Below are 7,288 nucleotides of genomic sequence, written 5' to 3'. Positions count from 1 at the left end.
TGGGGGGTGAACCAACGGAAAAAGGAAGACCTTTCTCTCTGTCTCTCTCTCTCACTGTCTAACTCTGCCTGTCAAAAACAAAAAAATGCCTTCAGCGTCTTCCTGCATTGTGGCACAGCAAGTTAAACTTCCCACCATGTGCAATGCAGACATCCCTTATGAGTGCCAGTTCATGTCATGGCTGCTCCATTGCTAAAGTGCCTGGAGAAGCTGCAAAAGATAACACAAGTGCTTGGGTCCCTGTCACCAACATGGGTGACCCAGATGAAATACCAGGTTCCTGGCTTTGGCCTGGCACAGCCCTGGCAGTTGTGGTCATTTGGAGAGTGAACTGGCAGATGGAAGATCTCTCTCTCTCTCTCTCTCTCTCTCTCTCTGTAACTCTGTAAATAAACTTAAAAAAAAAAAAGTGCCCCTTGTAGTTTGACTTTAGTGCAAGATTTCTTTAAAAATCAGTGACTCTCACTCCTACTTAATGATAAAAAAAAAACAAAATTATGGTACTTCAATGTTGGTTTTGAGTTCAAACTACAGTATTCCAGCTATCAAGTGTGAGAAATTCTATTAAGGTTTAAACCAGTTTCTCAATGAAGAACTGAACTTTACTGGAAAATTTAATCAGTGGTTTCATAGTAGTAGGTCATGACAAGAATTTAAAAACATACTCTGAATTAGAGGTTGACAAACTTTTCAGATAACAAATATTTTTAAATATTTTTTACAACTCTTTAAAAATGTAGAAACCAAACTTAATGTAGGGACTAGAACCAATGTCTACAGCAGCACTAATCACAGTAATCATAAGGTGGAAACAACTCAAATATCCATCAATGGATGAATACACACATGTAGTACACACATACAGCATGTGTAATCTTAATCTTAAAAAGGAATGAAAATCTGGCCAATGAAAATCAGAGCAATATGCTAATCCTCCACCTGCAGCGCCAGCACACCGGGTTCTAGTCCCGGTCGGGGTGCCAGATTCTGTCCCGGTTGCCCCTCTTCCTGTCCAGCTCTCTGCTGTGGCCAGGGAGTGCAGTGGAGGATGGCCCAAGTGCTTGGGCCCTGCACCCCATGGGAGACCAGGAGAAGCATCTGGCTCCTGGCTTCAGATCAGCGTGGTGCGCTGGCTGCAGCACGCCGGCCGCAGTGGCCATTGGGGGGTGAACCAACGGCAAAAGGAAGACCTTTCTCTCTGTTTCTCTCTCTCACTGTCCACTCTGCCTGTCAAAAAATAAAATAAAAAAAAAAAGGAATGAAAATCTGTTATATGCTACAATATGGATGAACCTTGAAAACATTATACTAAGTGAAATAAGTCAGACACAAAAAAGACAAGTATTCTATGATTCCACTTACATAAGTTAACTAGAATAGCCAATTCACAGAGACAGAAAGTAACAGTTACTAGGGGACAGGGAGTAATGGAAGTGACTGTTTAATGAATACCGAGTTTCCACTTGGGGTGAAGAAACAGCTCTGGGGATAGTAGTTATGTGACACAATAATGTAAATGTATTAAGGTCTCTAAAATGTATGTGATGTATATATTCTCACAATAAAGAAAGAATGTAAAAGTCATTCTTAGCTTCATAAGCCACAAAATAACAAGACTACAGGCCAGAATTAGCTTTCAGGCCATCCTTGGCCAACCACTGTTCTGAATCATCATAAGACATTCTAAAAAAAATTATATGAAACATTCAAAAATTCCCAAGTCATTGTTTCACTTTTATTTTTAATATGAACACGTTTTACAGATTTTCAGATTTTATCCTTCTTAAATTTACCAAAATTTATAAACACAAACTATAGTATTCATCTACCAAAAATATGTGACAAAAGCCTCCTTAAGATGAGATAGACAGTATATTAAGACACACAGATATATAGAGATCTGGTGATTCATATCAAGTACCTCCAGCTTTCTGTGTTACAGACATGAATGGGCTGGGGAAGTAGAGACAGGCATGGGATCTTCATGAAGCACAAAAGGTAACCTGAAAGATGTGGTAGGTAAAGCAGAAACTTAAGAGGTACACAAACAAACTCAGCTTTAAGGTCCAGGTTTAAAAGCTTGCCATACAGGGGCCTGCACTGCCACAATATCTGGTTGAGCCACAGCTTACAATGTCGGCATCCCATGGGAAGCTGCAGGTTCAAGTCCCAGCTGCTCCACTTCTGATCTAGCTCCCTGTCATTGCACCCAGGAAGCAGCAGCAGATTGTCCACATCCTTGAGCCTCTGCACCCATGTGGGAGACTCAGATGAAGCTCCTGCCTCCTAGCTTTAATTGTGGCCATCTGGGGAGTGAATCAGCAGGTGGAAGACCTTTCTATCCCTCCCTCTCTCTGTGTAACTCTACCTTTCAAATAAATAAAATAAATTGTAAAAAGAAGTCTGACATACAGCTTGTAAGGCTTGCATTTTCTTTCTTACCCACTTGGTACATAGTAGATCACCCTCTCACTGAAACATCACAAAATTAAATATACTATATAAAAGTCTGTCCACATCTCTCTCTGTATTCTTGCAGCCTTTTGTGGAGAATCCCACAGGGGTCTCAAAAAGAGTCACAGATCACCACTTACCTGTAAAGGAGATGAACTGTGGAAACTCCACAGTAAAACATTGAGTTAAAAAGTCACCACTAGGGCCGGCGCCGCGGCTCACTAGGCTAATCCTCCGCCTAGCGGCGCCGGCACCCCAGGTTCTAGTCCCGGTCGGGGCGCTGGATTCTGTCCCGGTTGCCCCTCTTCCAGGCCAGCTCTCTGCTGTGGCCAGGGAGTGCAGTGGAGGATGGCCCAGGTGCTTGGGCCCTGCACCCCATGGGAGACCAGGAAAAGCACCTGGCTCCTGGCTCCTGCCATCGGATCAGCGCGGTGCGCCGGCCGCGGCGGCCATTGGAGGGTGAACCAACGGCAAAGGAAGACCTTTCTCTCTGTCTCTCTCACTGTCCACTCTGCCTGTCAAAAAAAAAAAAAAAAAAGTCACCACTAGCCACAAAATAAAAGTAACGTGGAGTTATAATTCAGGAGCTGAGGCATTATGCAATATCTATCGGCTGTTAGGGAGACGCTCCTAATCATACCAAGCAGACATCTCTGGTCAATCAGATAACAGTGTGCTACAGACAATACCCTCCTACCCACGCTGACTGGACCGTTCAAATGTAAGTAAAGCGGGAACAGTATTGACTGGACTGTTCAACTGCAAGCAAGGAGGAAACAGCATTGATTGGACAACAAATAGGAGGATGGCAAGCTGGAGGACTGCCAGAGAATGAGGATAAAAAGGGGAGTCCTTGCACCACTCTCCATCCTCTCGGGGATGATGGCCTGGTGTGTGTGAACCTCTGGATCTCCACACATCCGGAGCTGAAGAGGCAGCCCGTTACTCTGCATGGAGCAGGTAGCGGCACAAGCCGACCTGCAGAGCTGTCCCTGAGCTGTAACCCCACTGTCTGTGTGTGAGAGTGTCTGTGTGTGTGTGTGTGTGTGCATGGACCCAGTGCATGCAAACCTCTGGATCTCCTCGCACTTGGAGTCGAAGAGCCAGCCGCTAGCTTTTGCTATGTGGCACAAGGCGACGACGGGATCAAGAGGACAGCGGAGCTGCTGCGTTGCTGCCCTGCTGCCGTGCCTGACCAGCCAAGATGCCGCCTCACCGCCCTGCCTGGACCCCTTATCAGCTTACTGCCAGACCTGTCCTCAAAGCTGGACCAGGCCTCTCAGCAGGGGACATCTCTAACTTCTCGCCTGGCCATCCGCCTGGGAACTTCGAGCCTACTGCCCAGAGTGACAGCCTTCACACGACTTCCTGCCTGTAAGTGACTGATCCGAGATCCGTCTCTGCCGAGACGTGGAGCTCTGGACCTTGCACACTGACACTTTTTCGTGACCATGATACGAGCCTTGAAAATGCAGCTTTTACAAATAATGTTGGTCATGTGTAATATAACTATGCTTTGACCCTATGTTTTGACCCCATGCAAGGTATCTGCAAATAATGCTGGAAACCTTGATGTACATATACTATTATAATTGGATAGCCCTCAAAATTACTTTAACACTGTATACTGTGATCTGTGGATTAATGAGTAAGTTCAAGTAGTATTATTGATATTGATATTGATATTGATGGTATTGATCCCAGTAGTCCTCTAGTCGTTAAGGAAATAGTGTTACTCTGATAGTTAAGTATTATAGTAAGTAAGTTAAGTAGAAGATAAGTAGTTATGTTAAGCTAAGTAGTTAAGCTAAGTAGTTACGTTAAGCTAAGTAGCTAAGTAGTTAAGTCATGATTAAATAGTGGTGTTGTTTATTCATAAGTGTATTAATTAGTATAGATTGATAAGTATATTGAAACGGATAAGTGTATTGACCTCAGTGAGCATGCTGATGAGTAGTGTGATTAAAAAAAAAAAAAACCCCTGGTGTATAAGCAATAAAACTTCTCATTGGAAAGACAGTCTTGTGTCCGTGTATTCCTTTCTTCCCCGTGACTGACAAGTCGGACATCGCATTTGCTACTGTCGAGCTGCGTGACAGTAGATGATTGCGACACCTTTCAACCAAAAATTCACCTAAATCTTCGACTGATAACACAATCTTAGACTATGGGGTCAACACAGTTTTCAAAAAGATTACCTTGAGGCACTTTACCTAGCCAAAAAGTCAGTTACAGGCAAAAGAAAGAAAGAGAAAGAGAGAAAGGAAGGGAGAGAGGGAAAGAAGGAAGGAACGAAGTAAGGAAGGAAAGAAGGAAGGAAGGAAAGAGGGTAGGAAGGAAAGAAGCAAAGAGGGAAGGAAGGAAGGAAGGAAGGAAGGAAGGAAGGAAGGAAGGAAGGAAGGAAGGAAGGAATCACCATCAGCAAGAAAGCTTCTTACAGACTAGGTGGAAAACGCACAAATCCGTAGATAGAGAGGTTCCAGTTATCTCCTCCCAGAGATAAGTCACACACCCAAAACTCAGTAAAGTAAAACAGCAGTCGTTTTTTTATGCTCATAGGTCCTGCAGCTTGGGATTTAGAACAAGGCAGAGTAGGGATGGCTTCCATCCTCATGATTTGAGCTTCAGCTAAGCCTCAAAAGCTGAGCTGGAATGTCCTTCTCCACTCATATTCTTGGCACCTGGGATGGGCTGACTTGAGGGCTGGGCTCAGCTGGGGCTGTAAACCAGTGTGCCTTCAAGAGGCTTCTCCATGCACCTTGGGCTTTCTTACAGCATTCAGCCCTCAGGTTGGAGGGCTTCTTACGTGATGGCTGAGTTTCAATAGTAAGTGTTCCAGTAGACAGGGTACAGCTGCATGGCCTTTTGTGACCTAACCTCAGAAGTCACATGTGATGACTACGGCCACTTTCCTCAGATTCTACTGGTCAAAACAGTCACAAGCCCCCACAGACTTCATCTTTTATGGTAAGATTATCGAATACCAGCCAGGGCTTAACACTATCATGTACACAGAGGCAGGGGAGAGAGATATGAGCAAGAGTTAAAAGTGCCTACCTCCTAGATTGTTCAAAGTAAATTTCATTTACCTGTTAAGTCAGACTAATCCAAACATACCCTCCAAAAGATGGTAAAATTTCATCTACCCACCTTCATGTGATAACAGAAAATAGAAATTTCAGTTTACATAATTTGCATCAAGGTTGATGGCTAGCTTGCTTTTGACCCTGGTACCATCTGCAGTTACAATCAATTCTTATTTTCCAGTACCACTGATCTCAGATGTTTCCTCAGACTTAGGCTAAGTCATATCCAGAGAGAAAACAGAGAATACCTGTAGCTAGCAAAGCAAGTAGATTAGGAGCACACCAGCATTATGGTTGCTGTCACCATTCCCTAAGATTCCATGGGCCAAGAAAAATTTCAGAAATAAACAAATTGTGAACAAATAAAGTTGCCAACTTGTTATTCTGAAAAGAAAGAAAAAACAACTACCATCTACTATGACTATCATTTTTTAAAAGGATGGATAGTTTCAAAGTAAAATGCGATCAACAGCAAATAAATTCAACTAAATGAAAATTCCACTTTATATTTTTCTCATTTCTCTGATGATCTGTAGAAGCTTGACTATAGATGAACGCCAGTTACAAACTGGTGTGCAAAGCCACTAGCACACTTAACATGCTGTTGTCTTCTCTCCCTTACTTTTTTCTAATGGTTCTAGAACTTTTAGCTTGCCCTGAGGAATCCACACTCGCAAAAAGATGAGTAAACAAGTAAATAATAATACAACACAAATGCCACACAGGGTAGGGAGGATCAAGGAAGGTTTCACAAAGTGGGTGAAAAGGTTTGCCCTTGAGAGAGAATGAGGAAGCTGTTCACAGGCAACTATCATGCAGTCCCTGACAACACAGAGACAACCTCCCAAGAAAGCCTAAACTGTGCACCAGTTTAGGTTAAACTGGTGGTTAAACAAGCTTGTAGAGTAAGGATTAATTTTGTTCTTTGTTCTGTTTTCTTAGCTTTAAAAAGACAGGTTCATTTGTTTAATGATAGGACTTTTTTTTAAAAAAAAATGACTTTCAATTTTGTAAGTTAGCTTAGGAAGAACATACAGAAGTCCTACTTTCCATTTAAGAAAGCAGTCCGTAATCAAAAGAGTCCAGGTTGCAAAACAGAGTTGGGAACAGGGCTGCAGAAATCAGCTCCAGGTTTTGGCTAGCACAGAAGCCCCTGGGGAAGATAATCATAATATTTCATTATGTTTGAGAATCCAGGACTAGATGTACTCAGTATTATAGGTCTTCTTGTGCTTGTGGTCACTAGGCAGAAAGTCCTGGTATGACAGGTGCTGGCAGGTGCTGACAGGTCAAATGTTTACATGTAAACCCTTTGAAGTTTACAGAGACCAAGATTAGAATCTCAGCTCTACCTTTTACCAGCTCAGTGACTTGGGATAAAGCACTGAACCACTGGAAATGGGTTTTCTCAATCTGTAAAACAAAAACTGCCTACCGCTCAGGATTCTTATGCAAATCAACTGATATGAGGCAGGTAAAGAACTCTGGACAGTTCTGTGCCTCAAGACACAGTCTTACATCTTATCTTACATATCTGAGAAACAGGCTGCTTGCTCTATTGCTTTATAAAGGTTTTAAAACTCCATTTGTTGTCTGTTTGCTCTGTGAACTTATAGAGTTAACAGCTATGAGTACATGAAATTTGTCAGTTGTATTGCCAATCTTTTGATACTCAAATGAGTGCAGGTTTTTAACACAAGTTCTAAATGTGGAAAGGACATTCTGTGTTTGAAATTGCTTCTAAAATT

This window comes from Oryctolagus cuniculus, chromosome 8 (assembly GCF_051225735.1).
Source record: "Oryctolagus cuniculus isolate XC-2025 breed Fujian yellow rabbit chromosome 8, ASM5122573v1, whole genome shotgun sequence".
Taxonomy (NCBI): Eukaryota; Metazoa; Chordata; class Mammalia; order Lagomorpha; family Leporidae; genus Oryctolagus; species Oryctolagus cuniculus.
The sequence above is the reverse complement of the archived record's forward strand: the minus strand, read 5'-3'. Positions refer to the sequence as shown.